The sequence below is a fragment of the Zingiber officinale genome, chromosome 6A, assembly GCF_018446385.1.
Source record: "Zingiber officinale cultivar Zhangliang chromosome 6A, Zo_v1.1, whole genome shotgun sequence".
Taxonomy (NCBI): domain Eukaryota; kingdom Viridiplantae; phylum Streptophyta; class Magnoliopsida; order Zingiberales; family Zingiberaceae; genus Zingiber; species Zingiber officinale.
This window is the reverse complement of record NC_055997.1, coordinates 120,606,356-120,630,449: the sequence shown is the minus strand read 5'-3', so window position 1 is coordinate 120,630,449 and position 24,094 is coordinate 120,606,356. Positions and strand designations below refer to the sequence as shown.

At 42.8% G+C, this 24,094-nt stretch overlaps 1 protein-coding gene and 1 pseudogene across 1 annotated transcript in view; both read left to right on the top strand.

Moving 5' to 3' along the window:
• LOC121997785 (L-arabinokinase-like) overlaps nt 1–24,094 on the top strand; it is a 55,124-nt gene that overhangs the window by 28,182 nt on the left and 2,848 nt on the right. The window lies entirely within an intron of this gene.
• On the top strand, nt 11,529–13,079 carry LOC121997788 (annotated as a pseudogene).

The window sequence follows — 24,094 nt, the reverse complement described above, 5'->3', positions numbered from 1 at the left end:
TTAAATTTTTTTAGAAAATTTCTTTTAATAACGTAAAATACTTTTGTTTTTTAATTGACAGTTAATATCCCATTTAAGACGGTTAATTATAGGATAATCGGTCTGATTTTATAGAAAATTTTCATCCATAATTAAGTAAATTACATCCAGTATTTTAAAATTAGATTAAAAAATTATTTATTAATTTATCACAGCTGAAACTGATTCTTATATCAAATTCAGAAATCGCTCAGCCATTCTACCATTCCAGACAAAATTATTTTAAAAATCATCAACATCTACAATTGTTTTCTTATGTTTACTTGGATCGAAATAATAAAAAATAGAATAAAAGATAGGGAGGATGCTTTTGCCACTTGCCTAATATAAAGTGATATGACCAATGGAATGAAAGGAGGTGGGGCTTAGTTAAGGTGTCATGATAGCGATGTTTAGGAAAATAAGATAATATAATGAATTCGGTTCATATTTAATTTTAGACGTTAAGGTTATTAGTTATATAGATGATCTCATTATTACAATGATAATTAAGTGTTTATTCTTTTAATTATTTTCTAAAATATACCTTCGTTCTTTGCCTAGCTCCGCCTATACCTAAAGCCTATAACCCAGTTACCGTTTGAACAAGGAACCCAAAATCTTACTTTTAATATGATGTATCACCGTTTTTTGTAATAAAACATATTTTTTAAACTTAATAATTTTGAAGAAGACAATGCTTCTCAGAATACCCCTTCCTTATCTAAAATTTAGAATAGAACAACTAATTTATTAAATTTAGAAAATTAATTTTTACTATATAATATATTAATTTTCTATAATTTAACATATCTTTATTTTTTAAAATTATTTTTCTGACTTCTCTATATTTTTTATTATTATCTATAAAATGATAAATATAGAAATGAAAAGTAAGAATTGGAGAATGATACGGTGAGTATGAAAAGCTACTATAGATACAATCAAAGTTATATAGAATCGAAAACATTAGAGAGAGGATAGGTGAATAGTATTCGTGGTTAATTCGCTCGTTAGAGTAAAATACGCAGCGGAAAAATAAAACAATACACAAGCAAACACCAAGATTTACTTGATTCGAAGCCTGTGGCGACTCCTGCTCCAAGGCCCGCACGTAAGAGTACTTTCGATGGTCAATCACTATAAATTCGAAATATTACAAAAGATCACAGTTGATTAAATACAGTAATCGAAATTATACCGACAATAAAAAATCTGAAATTCAAGCTCTTAGTTGTCGGAGCAATGTTAGAACTTCACCGGATTGTCTTTTGAGCAGCACACAGAAGGAAGTATTGCGATTTCTTGTATTCTATAAGCTGATGCTCGAACCAAGCTTAAACAGCCTGTTGAGGGTGTCTTCAACTGCATGGAGGGCGTCTCCAACCCCGTCGAAATCGCAACGTCGATAAACTCCTCCATCTTCGCTGCTTATCCACCTGAGAGCGCCTCCAAGCTCCATGGAGGGCGCCCTCCATCCAGCGTCCAGAGCGCCTCTAAGCTCTATGGAGGGCACCTCGGGACTATTCATCCGAGGCTTTTCTTGTACAATTTCCGTCCTGCAAGGCATGTTAGTCTACAAACAAGATATACCTTGCAAAACAAAGTTAGTATAACAAAATAAGATAAATAGAAACTTATTTTGACAGTCTCCGGACTATCCGATTCTGACTTCGGATTTCACCTCCGGAAACTCTAAGTCGAATCGACGCCTACTATTCCCTCATCGGGGAACGCGTCCTCACCAACTCTACTCAAGAGAGTTTACCTGTTTGCCAGATTGATCCTCTAGACCAACTCGACATTTGCTCAGCGTTCGAATCTCCAGGACTTTCTATTGGACGTTCACTTTACGAGTCGTCCAGACTTCCACCCAATTTGCAACACCAGGATTTCAACCTAGAGTCCCCGACTCTAGGATTTTTGCCCAAAACCTTCGACCCGCCAAGACTTTCTGCCTAGGGTTACCACCCCCTATGACCTAGGGTTACCGCCCCCTAGGGTTTTCCACCTGCCTAACCTCAGCTAGGACTTTTCCTCATCTAGGGTTACCACCTCCTAGGACCTAGAGTTAACACCCCCTAGAGTTTTCTACCTGCCTAACCGCAGTTAGGACTTTTGATTAAGTACACTTAGGGCATTCATGCAAGTTCAATAAACGTTGTTAGATAACAAGGCAACTTAACTTTGGACCCTTTGACATAATCAAAATACAGGTTCGATCGTCGGATGCTTCCCGCACCAACAAATTAATCGGACAAAAGAAAAAAGGCTTTAGAAGCCGTTTTTAAAGACCCATACCAGTGGTTTACAACCAATGTTAAACCTGTTGGGTCTTGCGATTATTTTGATGTAACCAACAAGTTAGGTTGGGTCCTGTTTGATTTTGATCCCCGTGTATAAGTGTGCGGGAGCTTAGGAGCACAGAAAGTCGAGTAGAAGACGCAGCTAGCAAAAAGGATGACACGGGAAGGGAGTCGACGGGCTCGGTGCATGCGAGGGATGAAAGGGATGCGAAAGAGTACACCGGTGGACGAGAAGAACGTACGCGACGTTCGAGGGACGAGAAGCCGAAGCGGAAGTCTGCTCGAGGAGAAGGCCGAAAATTGGGTTCGGGTAAGTCCTATTTTAGTTGGCTGCAATCACCCAAACGAATGGAGTAGCGGAAGATCCAAAGGAAGGCTGGAGCTATTTATACGTTGCAGGTGGAGGGTGCTCTCCATGATGTATAAGAGGTCCCCTCCATAAGGTATAGGAGGCACCCTCCATAAGGTATGGGAGGTGCCCTCCATGCTTGCGGATGACGCCCTCGACCCAGTCTTTGTAGCCGTTTGGTAGCGGATAAAGCTTTATCCATTGCCTCGCTAGAGGCGCCCTCCAAGCCCCTTGGAGGCGCCCTCAAGCAGTAGATAAGATTTTCCAGGGGTTATAAAAGGACCCCTGTGTTGGTGCGGTTATCATTGACGATATAACTCAGATTTTGATGAATGACAATGTAAGTTAAATTAGTTTTATTGTGATCTAACACTTTGACAAAATATGTAGGAGAAGCCCAGCTTGGTCGACGGGCTGACCTGATAGCTGACATGAAGTCCAGACTGGTCTACGGAGCAGATCAGATGTCTGGCACGAAGCCCAGCTAGGTCGATAGGTTGACCTGATAGTTGGCACGAAATCCAGACGGGTCGACGGGCTGACCAGATGTCTAGCATGAAGTCCAGCTAGGTCAACAGGCAGACCAGATAATTGGCACGAATTCCAGATGGGTCGACAGGCTGACCGGACGTCTGACAGGTAAGTTAAGATAAGTCACTGGAGGGGAGTGACTTGGTGAGGACGCGTTCCTCGTTCACCTTTTTTGAAATCTTTTTTTGGAAATCCAACCTCACTTTTGAAAAAAAAAAATACTTTGAAAATCTTACTTTAATTTTTTGCAAATATCTTTAGAAATCTTATTTCAAAAATAATGTCAGATTCAATGGAGGATTAATTCAAATTGATTTCATACTTATTAAAACTATTTATAACAAAATTATTTTCTCTTATTTGAAAATATTTTACAAATTTATTTTTGAAAAGTGTTTTTCATTTCCTTGAAAATACTTTAGTAAAATTATTTTGAAAATTGATTTACTTTTAAAAACTCATTTTTAAAATTTGTTTTGAAACTTGTTTTAATTTTGTAAACTTATTTTTGAAAAATATTTTAATTTTACAAATTTATTTTTGAAAACTGCTTTACTTTTATAAATTTATTTTTGAAAATTGTTTTTAACTTACTTTAATTTTACAGACTTATTTAAACATACAAAGTTAGTAGATTTTTGTCATAATATTTGATAAAATTAGCTAGTTTTTAAAACCTTAGCTATTTTGAAAAAGTTAAAGTATGTTGAAAATTATTTCTAATCTTTTATATTTTTGCCTTAAACGACCTATCCACTCGGCCTCATCATCGCGATGACGATGGCTAATTAGCGTCAAGGGTGACCATATCATTTGCACCATATGCATGGATTGCATTTTTTTTGTGTGATTGCTGCATTTTGGATACTACATTTTGGTGACTGCATATGATTGATATGCATACAGGAACATTATGTATTTAGCCTAACGATCCTGCATCTGTTTGTATGGTTCGCGCCCTTATGTCGGGATAGGAGGCCCTGGTAAGTACAATTTCTTCCGTTGTCGAGTCTTGTATTACCTATTAATGTTCGGGAGACTGCATTGCATGACTATTTCTGATAGTTATATTTTACTATGCATGTCTGCTCGATACCCACTGAGTGTTGAGACCGAAAAGTAGCTAGAGGGGGTGAATAGCTTTTCGCGCTTGTCGTGTGCTTGTCGTTGCTTGTTTCTTCAAGAATGCACAGTGAAAATACAAAGAAACAACATACAACGCTAACACTCTCCTTTATGGTAACTACCAAGGGCGGAGAAGCCCTACAAGACTCAATACAAGAAGAAAGGGAAAGGTAATGAAATACAAGCTTACAATGAGTGCAAAAACCCTAACCCTAGTTTCTTCTCCTTGCTTTGATCCGCCTCTTGACTTGGAAGAACCTTCAAGAACCTTCAAGAACTGGCGATCTCGAGCTTGAGAAGAGCTGTGGAGGAGCTGGTGAAGATCTGAAATGAATCGGTGAAGAAGTGTCGAAGACAACGCTCGCCTGCGGCTCAAATACGACGCAACGGTCAGATCCCAATCGATCGGGGAGGCTTTGGATCGATCCACGGATCGATCCAGCCCCTGGATCGATCCACGGATCGATCCAGCCCCTGGATCGATCCACCGATCGATCCAGGCCCTGGATCGATCCACCGATCGATCCAGCTCTTGATTTTTGCCCAAAACCAAGTCGAAGCCTCTCAAACCAACATCCGGTCAACCTTGACTGTTGGTACATCATGCCTAGCATCTAGTCACTCCCTTGACTGCCAGGACTCCCCACTAAGTGTCAGGTCAATCCCTTTGACCCACTTGGACTTTCCAACACCAGATGTCCGATCATCCTTGATCCATCTGGATTTTCCCTTGCCTGGCTTCACTCACCAGGACTTTCACCTAGCTTCACTCACTAGGGTTTTCCATCTGCCTAGCTTCACTCACTAGGACTTCCACCTGGCTTCACTCACCAGGATTTTCCATCTGCCTAGCTTCCAGTTAGGACTTCCCAGTCAGGTATCCGATCATCCTTGATCTACTTGACTTTTCTTCATCCACACTGATCAGTCCCTGATCAGAATCTCCCCACATGAACAACTGCACCTGCATTGTCCATATGTCTACATGTATTGTCAAATATCGAAACTATGACCAAGACTCAAGCTTGGTCAACTTAGTCAACCTTGACCTAAGGGATATTGCACCAACACTGAGTTCATTAAACTCACTTCGTTGATTTATTCCTATTTCAGGTTGAAACCGTCAGGATGTTCCAGCTGTTAGTCCCCTCTCCATGTCGCGATGGTTTCTATGTTTGATCTTTTGTTTTCTTGCTATATGACCTATAAACTGGTGATGTGTAGTTCTCACTGTTAGATCTCGACTGACCGGCTAGAAGGGGGTTGAATAGCCCTGCACAAATTATAAAAGAAACATTTCTCAGACAATTAACTTAAATAACGAACACTTGCAAAAAATAACTAAATGAACAGAAAAGGAAGAGACTCCGGATTTTTTACTTGGTTACAACCAGAGAGGTTGTTAATCCAAGGAAATGAATTGCACTACTTTCTCCTTCAGGCGGAGAAGCCTTTTTACAGTAATTTACGCACAAAAATGAAGAAACTAAACAAAGTGGAAAGCGTATACAAGTGTTGCTTAGTAATTCTTGTTGTTGTTTAGATTCTGGACCAAGACTATATTTATAGTCTTGGTCGGGGCGCCCAGAAGTGTTTCAGGCGTCTGAAAGGGGATAAAAACTTTATCTCCTTCGCAACGGTCAACATCCACGTCAACCATGGATAAAAAGAGGTTCCCGGCGTCCGGAATGGGTTCGGGCGCTTGGACCCTTAAAGTCAACTTTGTTGACTTTTTCGGTCGTTTCAGTGCTACTCGCATTTATCCGGGTCTTCCACTCCGGCTTCGCTCGTTTGGGTGATTTCGGTCAACCGAAATAAGGCTCACCCGAACCCAATTTTAGCCTTCTCCTCGAGCAGGCTTCCACTCCGACTTCTTATCCCTCGAACGTCACACATGTTCTTCTCGTCCACCGATGTACTCTTCCACGACGCCTCGTCTCACAGAAGCACCGAGCCCGTCGGCTCTCTCCCGTGCCGTCCTTCTCGCTAGGCACGTCTTCCGCTCGACTTCCTATGATTTTAAGCTCCTGCACACTTAGACACAGGGATCAAAACAAATATGACATAACTTAACTTGTTTTATCACATCAAAATACCCTTCGGGTTCCAACACTTACACCCGTGTTTTTTTTTTTATCAAGTTTTGGGTACGCTACCCTCGTTTTTCGCTATGATAGTTTTCTAGTTGGGTGGGTTTTTCCTCGTTTTAATGGAGTAGGTATTATATATATTTGCGATGTTTTAAATATCGTTGCGTTCCTTTCGTTTTATGTTGTCAGCCAGAGTTTGTCTTTATGAAACAACATGATTTTGATTTGATTATAGTCAATCGGAGGTTGCACTACTATAAACTGCATGAAATGTATATTTTCTTTATTGTATTGTTCCGACTGTATTGGCTGAGGATTGAGAAGCCCTGAGGGCTATGTATTCAGTATTCATATTGTCACTAACACAGGAGAGATGCTGTCGGATTTTCGTATGCTGAGACTCCTCTGGGGATGTGACATAATTTACTTAAATTAAATTAAGTTGATCACATAAATTTTAATTAAAACCTTGATAAAAATAATTTTTTTTATCTCTCTTTTATTTCTTCATTATTTACTGATACCTTATTATATTTATCTTTATTATGTTTTATTTACATAACATCTTTTAGTTTCTTGTTTTCGTTTTAGATATTTTACAAATATCTCATTTTCCTTCTTTTATCATTAAATAGAATGCATTATTATTTTTTCTATTTTGTTGCCATGTAATTTTTATTTTATTTTATTTTTTACACTAAACACGGCCAGCCCACGAAATGAATTGGACATAAATGAGCCGGCCCACGAAAGTAGGCTTATCAGACCTTTATCAAGATACATTAAAAATATTTTTATCATATTATATTTTATTTATTTATTCAATAAATCTACAGTTTTAAAGCCTTGGTTGCTTTTTTCCCCTATTTTTCTTTTATCTTTGTTTTTATCTTACTCTTAAATTGAGTTATATAAACCACTTTTTAACTTTTGAGTGAAAGATAAAACATTCGATAACACGAAATATATAAAAAGTAGCGACCATTGTCTCATCTTTTTCTTTTTTGGTATTAAAGCTATCCGGAATAATATGTCTTAGAAATAATAAGTGCCACATTCTTATACTTTATGGAGAAAAAATAAGGAAAAGTAGGAGAATAATTCATAGTAAAGTATAACTATTTGTCTTAGATATAAAAATTAACCAATTAATTAGAGGATAATAAATTTATTATAATAAAATATGATCAAATGCATTATAAATTGATTCCTAATTTATCTCTCAATCACTTTTTACTATATTATATAAGACAATGTTAATTATTCTTTAAGTGTGATATATTCATAATGTTTTAGATTTGACTGTTGACTATTAAGAGACAATACAAGATTAATTAACATTTTTTAAACAAACCTGCAGCTTTATAGTATAAATTAACAATAGATTTGAGAATCCGATGATCGGAAGGGATCGAGCATTTGACAACCTTCCACGTGTCCCCATGCACGTGCAATCAAAGCGTATCTACTCTTTCTAGATTTTATGCACTTCGATGCCAAAAACTTTGGATTCTCCTACGATGCATGATCTATTTATTTACTCGTATTTTAAATACTAATAATTATAATACTCCGGATTTTAATATATAATTAATTCACTATATCATAATTAATGTGACTCGTTTTTTTGTTGTTATATTACATTTATGTGTTTATGACCTCGAATTAAAGGGCTAGCTTCTTAGGCCAAGTCGACATACCGACACCTTAGGGCTCTGAACACTATCAATTATGTTAAGAAGAAGCTTTATTTTCAAACTCTTCAATACCTGCTTAGTTCTCTAAATTCTTTATTACGAACTCAATACTCTAACCTCTATCCTTCGAGCTCAATTTCATGAGGTTTCTGTTCTAAGTTTAGTTCTTCCAATTCTCCACTATGACGTGGAACATCTACAATTAACATGGGTCGTGATCCTTATATATATGACCCACTAGATTATCATTTTATTAGTGATTATTAACCGTAGAACGGTTGACATTAATATTAAAAATTGAATTCAAGAATACCGAATTAGAATGAATCCTTAATTTCTCATAGATAGCGGCCATAAGTTTCTCTTGAGCTATACTTATAGTAAATACTAAACTATGTTGGTATGCTGAGGAAGGTTGGACTTTTGTTGATACCGTGAATAAGGTCGGGTCTGAAGTTGGTGCTGAAGTCGAGAAAACTAGTTAAGGTGGTAGTAAAAATTAAAGAGGAATCAATAATCAAGGTTAGTATGGTCGCAGAGTCCGACCAAGCACTTCGGTCGATTAAACCTTTTGTCCGATCAAATTCCGAGTTCTCCTGTTTGATTGAATCCCAAGTCCTCTTAGTATGATTGGAACCCGAGTACTCTTGATCCGATCAGATCTTTCAGACATACTACTCGACGAGGGCTTTTTGTCCGATCGGATGTCGAGTCATAAAAGTATTTAACCGTCGATAGTCGATTAGATCCATTCAAAAGCGACGTTCGATCAGACAGCAGATATGACTTTTCAAACTCACCGTTAAAATGTTATCATTAATAGCCCCTTGTACTAAGAGCTCGATATTTCTTTTTGACGTTTTATATAACCGTTGTCAGAAAATTAAGGGAATATTTCCTATGATATTTATACGATAGAAGTTTCCACCCTACGAGTTTAGAGATACTGATTCAATTTGGAAAAAATTATAAAATGTCAGAATAGTTGATCATATTTTAGTAATTTTAGTAATACATTGATATTCGTATAAAGAGGGAAAATAACATTATACTAGAGATGTCCTCCCAAAGGTACAAGTACGCTAGGCTACACAATATTACTCTACGCTCTCAGAATTTACAATTCTTCATTTTCCTCACTACCCGATTGACTTGAGCGTCGAAATATTTACACCGACTACTCTTCTTGATCCGATCACTAACTTTTTCTTCATCCCTGTTCTTCTTTGACACGCAGACCCACTCGGTACTAGATCCCTCCTATTCAAAATATTCACGCGGTCAAACTTAAAACAACCTAGCAGCATATCAACTTGACAACATCATTTGTCATCGATGAATCTTCCTATTTCTAACTTTGTTAATTCATAATTTAATTTCTTAGTTGATTTAATTATCACAGGATTTTTGCTGAAAAACTCCAACGCCCGCCCTTTGACTTTTGCTCTTCTATTCGAGTCACATTTCATTTCCACTTTGACAGTCATTTCGTCGGTAGACTTCAGTGCCATCAGTAGGTCGAATCATGTCTTGTGGATCGATTTTCAACTTTACTTTAGGAACCATCTCGGCGACAGATTTTCTCTGTCACCTCGATGCATGCCTATCTCGCCAGAAGATTTCAACATTATCAATATATTTTTAAAAATAAATACAAATAAAAACTTTTTTAATTACGTTAAGAAAGTGGAAACAGAAATTATTTTTCACATTTTCTACAAGACTAGTATAACAAAATTATATTGACACATTGATTGATAAAATATTCACACGTTAATTTAAACTGTATAAAAACATTTCAAATTCTCAAACTAGTAGAAGTAAATAATTTCAACAAAACCATATTTTTAAATTAATTATACACCTCGCTTTAACGAAAGATATTAGGAGCCCTAGATCTCAATAGACTGAAGTCTTTGAAACAAACCAAACTAAACGTGTTAAAATCACAACAATCCACACCGACACCTGATGCTTCTTTTTTTTCAATTGTTCTTATCTTATAATTAAAAAAAAACAGAGACATCTTGCAAACAAACTAGAAGTGTTTGTATATGCATCTCTACAGTACTCACGTATCTGATTAATCTAATCAATATTACTTGTTCTTCTTTTGAATAGGTTACTTAGCCTAGTCTTAGATTCTTGTGCTCTTGTGCTGCAAGACAGGATCATGGTAAAACTCAGTGCTTTATTGGAAGGGGGAAAAGTTGGAACGAGAATGAAGTAAAGGACCCACAACAGTTAGGCTGACTCTTTAATATAAAGAATGACTAATATGCAAATCTCGACTTAAACATGGACTTGTTTGCATTTGTCCCGGTCTACGTGTCAGCCATCAGCGACGTGAAACGGCATCGCCGTGAGATCCTCCTCGTTCATGCGCCTACGGGAATCGCGGAACCACGTGGCGCCATCTGGCTCTACTGCGCGTCGCTTAAGGCTGCCGCGGCTGTCGATGACGACGTCGACTGGAACCTCGCCGCCACGTGTACGGTCCGAGCTCACTCTCGGGTCCGGATGTCGTGACGGCCCCGCCGCGTACAACGCCCGCATTGATTCCCCATCACTCCGCTTCCGTCCTCCCTTTCCTTTATTTTGACGCAAAGCAAAAAGCCCAACCATAAAACAAAAACGTTTCCTTTTTTTTTTTTTTTGTGTTTTGTGTTTTCATTTTCTCACGGCGGTTTGGTTTCGTGCGACGGACGCCGGCGTCGTCTATGTTATGCGGCATGGCGACCCACGTGGGTTTGGTGCGCGACCGTGCGCCCCCGTCACATGACTCCTTGCGTGCCGATCACGACTCCCCTCTTTTTTTTCCCAATTTTATCGTATTTTTATTTATTTTTATAAATCAATAGCGGCCGAACCTTCTGGCGCTGCACTAATTATGCTCGTCGCGGACATCCGGCGGCCGGTGATTGGACCGGGAAAATTTAACCGAGTCGGTGAGGCCGTTTGATTCGCCTTGATCACTTCAATAATTGTGCTGCGCCGGTCGGCTACAGGCTACTACCTGCATGTGCAAGCTAACCGTCCCCATCTCACCGGTTCGATAAATTGAACCGCCGGGTTATTTTGGACCGACGTGCAGTGGCAGAACCGTCGTTGGGTGGAGAGGAATAACTCGAACTCCCTGCCGCCAAATGAGAGAACGTGTCCCGGTGCCCTATCAACACCACCTCGCCCTACGCATGCCCTCGATCTCCCCTTCTTCCTCCACGTGCCCCACTTCCTCCTTAAAACCGACTCCCTCACGCCGTTATCGTCGTCGTACGGCTTCCGCTAACTGCCCCCACCGCCTCCACAGTCCGCAGGGTACACTTGGCGCCGTTAATTTAGTCGCCGTGATAATCCGATTAACTGACCGTGGTTGGTCCTCGACTCGACCTGGGTTAGGCGGCTTGTTTATATTCACCCCTGCCTCTCGACGTCTCTACGCCATGCCCTCAAATAGATAGACAAAAAGAGTTGTCTGAACCCTTAAAGAAGATGATGATGGTAGGAGGGGAAACGGGCGATCTGCTGGCGGCGGCCGGCATTCAGCCGTGGTCTTCCCACTTGGATGATCCGTCGGCTGGTGTGGGTTACCGCCTTGCTGTCGCCGGTGGCAGCGGAGATTATTCCCTCGGTGAGTCGGCCCTTGCGGCGGCACTGCAGGAGTACTTGCCATCCAACGAGTTCGCGGAGGAGGAAGAGGAGGAGGACGCTGCGTTGGCCGTGTACTCCTCCGATGAGTTCCGGATGTACGAGTTTAAGGTACGACGTTGCGCTCGCGGCCGCTCCCACGACTGGACCGAGTGCCCATTCGCCCATCCGGGGGAGAAGGCGCGGCGCCGGGATCCGCGCAAGTATCACTACTCCGGCTCTGCGTGTCCCGACTTTCGTAAGGGCGGTTGCAAGCGCGGTGACTCGTGCGAATTCGCGCACGGGGTGTTCGAGTGTTGGCTTCACCCCGCGCGCTACCGCACCCAGCCTTGCAAGGATGGAATCGCCTGCCGCCGCCGCGTCTGCTTCTTCGCCCACACACCGGGCCAGCTTCGCGTTCTCCCGCAGCAGCAGCAGCAGCAGCCAACGACGCCGGGGAGGTCGCCTTTGTCCACTGTCGAGTCCTACGATGGCTCGCCACTGCGTCAGCAAGCGCTGGAGTCGTACATCTCTAAGCACCTCATTTCGTCGTCACCGACCTCCACTCTGCCGCTTTCACCGTCCTCGGACTCACCTCCGATGTCTCCGAACACGGCCGCCTTCCGGATTTCGTCGCGGCCAGTTGGTTCGTCGATCAACGAGATCGTCGCCTCTCTGCGCCAGTTTCAACTCAGTAAGGCGAACGCGTTCCCTACCTCATGGGGATTACAAGCAGGTAACAGCTCCTTTCCATCACCAAGAAGCAAGGTAAGTTTCTGCAGTCTTCCGGCAACTCCCACAGCGGTGCCCGGCGGCGTTGGGTGGTTCGACGGCGTCGATGGAGTCGGCTTCGCTGCCGAGTACGAGGAGGAAGGGCCAGTGGAGAGGGTGGAGTCCGGGAGAGCTTTGAGGGCTAAGATCTTCGAAAAGCTGAGCAAGGAGTGTGTGATGGAGAGAACTGACGTGGTCTCGGTGGCCGCATCCTCCCCGACGGCGGATGGGTGCCGGAGCTGGTGAAGTAAATAATTTTTTTAAAAAAAAACCCCTAAAATCTAGGTCAAGAAAAAAAATCGTGACGGAAGCATCGCCGGTGGATTGTAAATAGTGAATTAAGAAGCCTATAAGGAGCAGGTGCACATATCGAATGAACGGCAGCAGTTGGGATAAAAGACGGAACGAGGAGGAGAATGCCAGGACGGACTACAAATTTCTGATCTCTGCCTTGTTATTATTATTATTATTATTTTCTTTTTAATTTCAGAAAAACAGAAAGTTTGTTTGGTTTGTTAAAACATCAGACTGCGAATCTAATGTGCAAGATGTAATTAGACTGGTACCCGTTATTGTAATATATTTTTAACCTGGAGAAGGTTAACAACTGGCAATCACGGTGTCGGCCCCTCCTTGACGGAGAAGTGGGAAACATGATGACCTCTGTCGCGCCCGCATACAAGTGATTGTATGCGATGCCAGTACATGATGCTGGTGGAAACACGAATTATTGGAAGCATTATGTGATTATAAACCGTCCTTTGATTTAAACAGGTCACGTGATTGACGTCCTTGCACGCTCGATCCAAACGAAATGTCTCTTCATTTAATTGGTCGTACATTAAACTCGCCGGTAGCCAAGTGGGCGGCTAAGCTATTGATCATGTTCGTGGAAGGCGCAATCGTACCCTAGGAGGCTAGCGGGACGGTATAATATATATTTTTTATTTTTTTCGTTTTTTTAAAAATTAAATGCTATAATTCAATTTGATTTTTTTGATTTTTAATTTTTTTAATTAAATATTTTAATTCAATTAGAAAGTCTGAATTTTAGAAATATTAGAAAGTCTGAAATTTCGAGATAAAATTAAGTCTGAATTGAGATAAAATTTTAATTAAATATTATAATTTAATTGAAAAGTTTAAATTTTAAGAATATCGAGTTAAAAATTTATATTAGAGGATATCGAGTTAAAAAATTGTATTAACAAATTTTAAATTGATAAGTTTTAATTTTTTTTAAAATTAACATTTTCTCAATATAAATTTTAAATATATTACTATATTTTGTAAGTGTAGTATTATATTTTGTAAATTTTTTTTTTTTTTTTTTAACTGGACACTATGATTCAATTGGGAGTGTGGCATCGCACAATGTATCATATTAGTGGGTATATAAAGATATTTTTATCCTTGATATTTTCTATCTAAATTGATGGATGAAGGTATTTTTATCCTTCATATTTTCTCTCTAAATTGATGGATGACTGAGCATGAGTCTAGAGGTTTATTCAAACATTAACATTTCGATTTTCTTTTAGGGTGTCTAGATAGGTCTCTGGATGTCTCAAATTACTCTTATCGATGATCCTGCAGGAAGAACGGGGATCCTCTTTGAGGGGAGTCAACGCCACGTGGAGGTCAAAGGTCAAACGGCCGATCGGAAAAGGGGAACCGACCGGCCGAGCGAGGTATAAGCGGAAGCAAGACACGAATGAGGAGTCATAGGGTGGGTCTCACGGTAGGCCGACTAGTAGCCCGCTCGGTCGAGACATGCTCCGTAGTTGTGTGCACCAAGCAATCTCCGAGCATTTCCATTATCAGAGGGCTACCTCGTCATCCGGAGAGGCACGCGGCGGCTCGGCCTTGACCTATGTGACACTCTTAGCTTTGCTTGCCCGTTCGAACATGGCGTCCGTCTGCCATAGTGGCCGGTATGGTCGAGGCAAGCTCCTCGACAAGCCCATACTGAGGTATGGTAAGAGGACACGTATTCGCCTCGGTATGTGTGCATAAGCTTCTTCACAGCCCTATATAAGGGTTCTCACATTTCGCCGGAGGTACGCAATCTTGGATCTTCGAAGCCACTCCCTTAGTTTCCTCTTGCCTACCTTGAGCGTCGGAGGGTCGTCGACGGGAACCCCTTCCCGGCCCGACTTTTTTGCAGGTTCACCGGAGCTCCGTACGACCGTTCAGAGAGCCACGTCATCGATTCAGATAGCGCCACGTGCCCAGCGTCCTTCAATTCAGTGTTCGGACAGGATCAAATTGGTGCCGTCTGTGGGAACGCACCTGCATCCGAGCAGAAAAGTTGGACGAAGTTGGACGACAACACGCCGTGATGCTCTCCCAGGAGGAGCTCGACGCTCTAATCGAGGTAAGAACAGCTAAGCTCGTGGAACAACAAAAACAGAAGGTGCAATCTGAGTGGATGGAGCAACAAGCGACGTCCGCATCGGGAGGCCGAGCGGAAGCACCTCCGGCAACGGTTCCATTTCATCGGGCCCTATTTCGAACGCCTCCTGAAGCAGCAACAGTTAATCGTGGCCGAGGATCTTCATCCGACGAGGTGCCTATGCGAGACAACAGAAAAGGCAAGGCCCGAGTGGATCAACCAACAATTTTCAGAGACCATCCTGCGGGACCCTCTGCCAAAGCACTATGTGCCCCCCGGCGATCGGTGAATACACCGGAACCACCGGATTCTTGTGTCAATGATAACCTCCAACATTCACAAGTCAGTCTACACCTATACACTAATGAGAAATTTCGCTTGTGCTGGTTTTACTAATTCTACAAGTTCAAGGAGTTCCTCCACCATCATGATGTGGCCGAGAGGGCTTAAAGGTGGTATTGCCATGAAGCAAGAGCCCAGAGAGTCGCTCAGAGCATACATCCAGCGATTCAATCGAGTGGCCATGGATATTCCAACGACCACCTCATAAGCGATGATGAATGTGTTCACGCAAGGCCTCGTGGACGGTGATTTCTTCCCGTCACTCATTCGGAAGCCGCCCCGAGACTACGATCATATGTTACACCGGGCCATCGAGTACATTAATGTGGAGGAAACACATGCGGCCCGAAGAAAAGAAACTCCAGCCGAGTGGCTGGCCCCAGCCGAGCGGAAGCCGCTCGCTGGCCACCGGCCGCCCAGAGGACCTCGATTTGTTGTCGCCCTCATCACACAAGGTCCCACGCCGTTCAAGAGGTAACTGCCGAGCGGCCTAAACCAAAAAAGAAATGGACCCCGATGTTTTGCTCGTTCCACCGGTTCGACACGCATAACACAAGAGATTATCGGAACCTTCCGCTGATCGCCCACCCCGCTCCTCGGAGTAGTCGTCGTCGCTCACCATCATCCGACAGGCGACAGCAACACCATGAAGCCGATCGACGCATATCCGACAGGCGACAGCGACAGCCTCCCGAGTGGCATCATCCTCAGAGGCACGAGGACTATCCCCGGGTGTCTAGGGAGCGACCTAGGCCGTCCGCTCGGAAAGAAGAAAATAGAAGCAACACGTCCCGCGGCGAAATCAACATCATCGCTGGTGGCCCGACCGGAGGTGACTCCAACAGAGCACGGAAGGCAAGTGTCAGGCAGCTCCAGATCCATGCGGTCGGCTGCAGCCAAGAACGGGCGAGCGGGCCCGAAATCAGTTTCGGACCCAGGGACTTGGAAGGAGTCGAAATGCCACATGACGACGCTCTCCTCATCAAAGCGGTAATAGCTAACTATACTATTCACCGCGTTTTCATCGATACAGGAAGCTCGGTCAATATTATATTCAAAAAGACCAACTGCAAATTGATCGAGCCGAGCTGCTGCCCATGACAACCCCCTCTACGGGTTTACGGGCAATGAGGTTCTGCCGGTCGGACAGGTCAGACTGGCTATTTCGCTGGGAGAGGAGCTGCTCAGAAGGACGCGGACTGCCAACTTCGTCGTGGTCGACTCTCCCTTTGCATACAATGTCATCTTGGGGTGACCGACGCTCAGCGAGTTCCGAGCGGCCGTCTCCACCTTCCACCAGAAAATCAAGTTCCCGGTGGAAGATAAAGTGTGAGAAGTACAAGGAGACCAGCTGGCGGCTCGGCGATGCTACGTCGAGATAGTCTGAGCTGAAGCTAATTCCGCTCGGAAGATGCCACGGATCGAGGTGAACGCCATAACCGAAAAACCACCCTCCTTGGTTTATGAAGCAAATAGGAGGTGCAGATCCACCCGATCCGATCGGAGGCCACCACATTCATTGCCGCCGATCTGGAGGCAAGCCAGAAAAGGAGGTGATCAAATGTCTCTAGAGAAACTGCGATGTCTTCGTTTGGTCGACGCATGAGCTGCCGGGGATTTCGCCAAGTATCGCACAACACGAACTTCACATCCGACCGGACGCTCGCCCGGTGAAGCAAAGAAAGAGGGACTTCAGCGCCGAACAGAACGTCATCATCAGAGCGTAGGTCGAGAAGCTCATGGAGGTCGGCCACATACATGAAGTGCAGTTTCCGAGCTGGTTGGCGAACGTGGTGCTAGTCTCCAAGCCGGGCAACAAGTGGAGGGTTTGCATTGATTTCCGGGATCTCAACAAAGCATGCCCAAAAGATTTCTACCCTCTGCCTCGGATTGATCAAATGGTGGACTCCACAGCCGGGTGGAAGATAATATGCATGCTGGACGTTTATCAGGGCTACCATCAGGTGCCGCTCGCCCGAGAGGATCAAGAGAAGGTTAGCTTCGTCACAGCCGACGACATTTACTGCTACAATGTAATGTCGTTCGGACTGAAGAACGCAGGAGCCACTTACCAGCGCTTGATGAATAAAGTATTCAAGGAGTAGATCGGACGCAACTTAGAAGTATACGTAGATAATATTCTCATCAAGTCAGTCCGAGCGACCGATCTTGTTACGGACATGGTGGAGACCTTCCGAACGCTGAGGAAGTATGGAGTCAAGCTCAACCCTCAGAAATGTCTGTTCGGAGCAAAAGGCGGACGTTTTTTGGGCTATATAGTGACCGAGCGGGGCATAGAGGCAAATCCCAGCAAAGTAAAAGCGTTGCAAGATATGCCGCCCCAAGAAATCTGAGGGAAGTACAGCGCCTGACCAGTTGGATAGCGACATTGTCTAAATTCATCTCTAAGACTGCCGACCGGAGCCTCCCTTTTTTCAAGATCCTCCGCAAAGCTACTAAGTTCCATTGGGACGAAGAATGCGATCGGACGTTTGAAGAACTGAAGACATATCTGAACTCTTTGCCTGTGCTAGCCAAGCCAGCTGTAGGTGAGCCGCTCTGTATTTATTTATCTTCAACCGAGCAGGCAGTAGGCTCGGCATTAGTGAGGACGAGCGGAGAAGAACAACCAGTGTACTTCTTGACCCATATCTTAAAAGACGCTGAATCTCGCTACACTAGGCTCGAGAAGCTGGCTTTTGCTTTGGTCCTCGCCGCTCGGCGCCTTCGTCCTTATTTCTTGGCCCATACAATCATCGTCCGGATAAATAGTCCATTGGGAAGAGTGCTGTTGAACCCAGAAGCGTCCGGACGGCTCATCAAATGGACAACGGAGTTGAGCGAATTTGACATTCAGTATCAACCCCGTTCGGCGATAAAAGCGCAGTCCTTGGCAGATTTTGTCACCGAAGTGCAAAAGCCAGAGCCCGAAGCTATGTGGAAAATATTTGTGGACGGATCGTCCACTCGGCTTGGGAGCGGGATTGGCGCGCTATTACTCTCTCCCCAAGAAGAAAGGATGCACCTATCCGTCCGGCTGGACTACAAAGCCACCAATAATGAAGCGGAGTATGAGGCGCTCATAGCCGGTTTGCAAGCCGCCCGGTATGTTGGGGACGGTCGGGTGATGCTCCATTCCGACTCTCAGTTGTCTGCCCAACAGCTCTCGGGCACTTTTGAGATTAACAATGCTCGGCTCAAGCTTTACGTTGAAGCTCCGATGTTAAATATCGAGAGTCGCGCCGGCGACTATAAACCCTCCGGCCGGAAGACCGTCGAGCTCCGACATTAAATATCGAGAGTCGCGTCGGTGACTATAAACCCTCCGGCCGAAAGACCGTCGAGCTCCGACGTTAAATATCGAGAGTCGGACCGGCGACTATAAACCTTCCGGCCCGAAGACCGTCGAGCTCCGACGTTAAATATCGAGAGTCGCGCCGGCGACTATAAACCCTCTGGCCGGAAGACCATCGAGCTCCGACGTTAAATATCGAGAGTCGGACCGGTTACTATAAACCCTCCGGCCGGAAGACCGTCGAGCTCCGACGTTAAATATCGAGAGTCGCGCCGGCGACTATAAACCCTCCGGCCGGAAGACCGTCGAACTCCGACGTTAAATATCGAGAGTCAGACCGGCGACTATAAACCCTCCGGTGGAAGAAGACAATAAAGAGGTCGACTCTTAAGTCGTTTGGCCGATCGTCCGATTAACCAAAAGTACTTCGTGAACATTTGGAGAAAATACCATTTGCGAAACAGGATATATTCCTCCGAGCAGACTAGCTACACAAAATACTTCGTAAAAAACCTCTTTCAAACACAAGAAAGGTGGGATGAGAGGCGAATAACGAGGAGAAGTGGAGGAACATGGAACAACGGTAGTTGGCAAGCCGAGCGGACAGTACTCATATTGATTAACAAATGAAAAAGCAAGCAAAGGATAGCATTTAAGACATTAAGGCCAAGTGCGAATTACAAAGGATAGTCTTTGGCCGGCGGTTTACATAAAAGCTTCTATTCATGGAAGTCGTAAGGTCTTTTGGGATGTTCTTGAGGAGCTTCACCTGGTCTTGGGCGGGGATGAGGAAGAGTCGGGAACATGACCCGTGGACTTCAAATAGGTTGTGGTGGCCGTCATGGCGAGCTCAAAAGTAGTATACATCCGCTCGCATACTTTTTCGGAGAATTCGACCGAGCGGATGTAATTCTGCCTCAAGGCGGCGACCCGGCCTGGCTCAGCATCCTGATATTCTTTGAGAACTGCTCGGGAGGCGTCGGCGGCAGCCTGGTATTCTTGCAGGGCTGCCTCAAGTTTAGTCACCACGTCAGTCGGGCCGCCTTCTCGCCGACTAGCTGGTCTATCGGCTCCTTGACTTTTTGCTCCAGGCCCCGAGCCTCGACATTCTTCTTCTCCAGGTCGGAGATGGCCGTTTTCTTCCGCTCGGTGGCGAGGCTTATCTTGCGATCCAGTGATTTGTTACGGTGTTCGAGCTCGGCCAGAGTGTGAGCCTGGTCGGTAGTCCTCTTCCGTTCGGCCTCCAACAAATCCTGGGTCTCCTTTAGCTCATTCTGCAGATCGGCGTATGAAGGGCCTTGAGAGTCGGACGGACCGCATGCAGCCTTTAGCCTTGTTAATTCTTCATCCACCAAGGCCAGACGGTTGCTAACGGTGATCTCCTCCACCCACCTTTGTCATGAGCAAGATTGTTAGTGGCCGATCGGAAAGAATGCGTAAAGGACATTAGAAAATACGCTTACCCCAGAGCCTGCTGCATATGGCTATTGGCCAAGTTGTTCAGTGGGATCATAGCGACACGTGCCCGAGCGTCAGCCCAAGTTGCTGAGTTGCTGAGTATGGCGGTGGAAGAAGACGAAGGCTTTATAGGGTTAAGCCCGAGCGGTCTCAGCCGTCGATTGTAGGTCACGGGAATCGAAGCCTGCATCTGGCCGTCCATTTCAAACTAAGGCGGCCCTATCGAAGGTAACGCTGTCGTCGTACGCTGACGGCACCAGGGGTGCCACGTGGCATCGCGACATAGACCACATTTAATAAGCGCGTGCTCGCCCTTAATGTCGAAGATTGACACAGATTTCCAGAAGATCCGAGGAATGTTGGTGTTGACCGACGTTACGGCTACCCTCGTGTAGCCGAGCGGAGGGTAGTTGCATGGAAACTCCGCTCGGAGCGACTGACGGTCCAGTCATTCGGACTAATCGCCTTCTTCGATTGGACTTGAGGGGGAGGCAAGTGATCCTGCAGGAAGAATGGGGACCCTCTTTGAGGGGAGTCAACGCCACGTGGAGGTCAAAGGTCAAACGACCGATCGGAAAAGGGGAACCGACCGGCTGAACGAGGTATAAGCGGAAGCAAAGACAACTCGACGGGGAGTCGGGCCTCCGACGCTCATGGTGAACAGGGTCGCCGGGCCGAGTGGGTAGCCCGCTCGGCCGAGGCATAAAGCAGTAATGCTGTGAACAGTTTCATCCGAGCACACGACCTTGAATCTCCCGAGCGAATCAGTACCTACGTCCGGTCGGACGAGATGGGACTGCCGAGCGGCCAGATGCTCGGCACGGGAACAAAAGAGACAAGGACACATCAGGAGACATCTTCTGACAACAAGCGTGTTCGACGACTAACCCATATGCAGAAGTCTATGACGGAAGGTTCTACTGTCCCATCAGAGAGGTGCTCGTACTGTAGCAGTATGATGTCAGACAAGCTCTTTTGACAAGCCCATACCGAGGTATGGTAAGAGGACACGTATTCGCCTCGGTATGTGTGCATAAGCTTCTTCACAGCCCTATATAAGGGTCCTCACACTTCGCCGGAGGTACGCAATCTTGGATCTTCGAAGCCACTTCCTTAGTTTCCTCTTGCCTGACTTGAGCGTCGGAGGGTCGTCGCCGGGAACCCCTTTCCGGCCCGACTTCTTTGCAAGTTCACCGGAGCTCCGTACGGCCGGTCAGAGAGCCACGTCATCGATTCAGATAGCACCACGTGCCCAGCGTCCTTCAATTCAGTGTTCAGACAGGATCAATCGATTTGGGTGTTCGGATTTACTTTTATCGATCTGGGTGTTCGGATGAGTCTCCAGATGTTCCGACTTATATTCAATTGTCCATGAATATGTAGGGTAAGAGTATATATGATAAAAAAAATCTCCTATATATATATATATATATATATCCTTTAAGGTGTGTTTGGTTGGGGATTATCCTTGATAACTTTGGTTATTCATCTAAGGTTATCAACAAAACCCTGTTTGGTTTAGATAATTGATGATTCCCGAGTAATGTTCCATGCCCGACACTTCAGTAAAAGGGGTATGCAACCAGGAATCGGAAAACCGAGGTTTTCTTGATTTCGGGATTATCGAATTTATTTTACCCAAAATATCCTCGGATAAAATAAAAATGTGAAAAAAAAGAAGTAAAATGTAAAGAAAAAATAGAAAATATAAAAACTAAAATAAAAAATAATTAAAATGTAAAAAAAGTTTTAAAAAAAATCATTAAAAAATAATAATAAAAAATGGCAAAAATTTTTTAAAAAAAATAGAAAAAACATTAAAGATAAAAAAATAAAAAATAGAAAAAACATTAAAAAATTAAAAAAAAACATAAATTTTTTTTTAAAAAACGTAAAAATTTAAAAAAGTAAAAAATGATTAAAAAAAAAAACGTTAAAAAACATTAAAAAAAATTAAAAATAGAAAAATGTAAAAACCCCTAAAATTTTTTAAAAAACTAAAAAATTTAAAAAATTTAAAAATTTAGAAATAAAAATTAAAAAACATAAAAAAATAAAATATATATAAAAATAAAAAAATGTGAAAATATAATAAAATATAATAGAGTTTAAATAATAATAATAATAATAATATTATTATTATTATTATTATTATGTATAGTTGATTTTGTAACTAAGGGTAATCTAGTAAAATACTAAATTAGGTTATTCATTAAAACCTTCAAATAAACATATTTTTGTTATATTAATTAGATTGAAACAAACAATATTTGGTTATATTTTATTGCTCATGATCTTAGTTATGTGATTACCTGATAATCACATAACCAAGATTATACATGATAACTTGAACCAAATATACCTTATAATTACATGTTCATGACTCTCATAGTATCGGAATTAATTTAGACATTCTATGCTCTCATTCGTGGATTGATAGTATTGGGCGCTCGGATTTAATTTAGGTGTCTCAATAGGACGGTTGAGATATATATTTTAGTATTGTCAGAATTGGATTATAGTATTAAATTTAAAATTTAAAATAAAAAAATAAAAAATTATAAGATAAGTAGGTATAAGATTATATATACACATGAGTTTTGATCCAATTAGTATAAATTAATATTTTTAGATATTTGATCCCGGGCCATAACTTCCATGAGACCAGAGAGGCGATCGCCTCAGGGCCCAGCCCAATGAAGGACCCATTTTTTTATTAAAAAAATGAGAGATATGGATCCTAAATGACCGTTAAACCTATTCTCATGGTTCCGAGGCACACACTGACGCATGACTCTTATTTGCACATAATTTATTTTTCCGTGTTGCTCTTCTTTGCACGTGATTTCTTCTTGCGTTCTTTGCTAAGACACGGATCCATGGAACAAGAGATAATCATAATCTTCTTCTTGACCATCTTCTTACGTCTTGCAACACGTGACACTAATTGTAACATAATCATTTAACAAGGATCGTTTGTGCGACCTAATCGCGTCGATTCTCACGGTGGCTATCTCACTCGTAGCGGGTTGGCGGTTGGCCTTTGTTCGCGTGACTTAATTGCATAGCACAGGGCTGTCCACGCTACCTCGATCCTTGTCTGACTGCGACCTAATTGCGTGGTGATTACTACTTGTCGTCTGCACTTTGTGGCTACCGCATTGGTATTAGTATTATAGGATACACTAAATGAGCTACTGATGTTATCTATTGAGAAAGAAAGAGTTAGAGCAATTGGATTATGTAAATTTGATAATTTTTATCTCTAAAACGTTTATCACGAGTAGTGTTTATATAATTATTTTAAATATTTATTATTTTTTGTTGATGTAATATATTTATTTTTAATTTATTTATATATTTAATATATATGTTATTTGTAAATTGAACTTTATTATTATTTATCGTAGGAGTCACGTTTTTAGTATGTGCTTCAGGCCCCGTCGTACACAGGTACAACTCTGGTTTGATCTAAGAATACTATATTGATGGACTGTTGGTAAATAATTTTTAATTTACTTTGATAGTTAATAAAAAAAATTTATAAAGGTTATCAATTTCTTTTAAAATTAATCAACGTAAACCATGTATGTAATACTAACTAAAAAAATCTTTGTTTTTTTTTTAATTTTATCGACAGTATGAATATTGAATACGTGTGAAAGGAGAAGAGGTCGAAGAGAATAGAAGCCCTATTATGAATGAGATTTTAGTCCTACATTGAAAGTTTCAAGATATGTTGGATAGTTTATATTGATTCACATACATTGAGGATGTGAACAAATGTACGGGGAGAAGCTCTCTCTTATGCGTGGGTGCGTAGGGAAGGTGCAAATCTAGGGTCCGGATTGCATTGAACCATTAATCAACCATCAACGTTGTCATTGATCTGAGCTCCTATATAAGGAGGTTGCGATCACAGACATAACACATATCAACCATTAACGTTGTCATTGATAGTGCAACTCCTGCTAGCAGATTGCCCGTAAAAACAATCGAGTGCTACTCGATTCACACTGACCACAAACGACCCTAGTAAGCCTGGGGCAAATCTGTTTCAAGGAAACTGCAACTCCACTAAGCTTGTCGC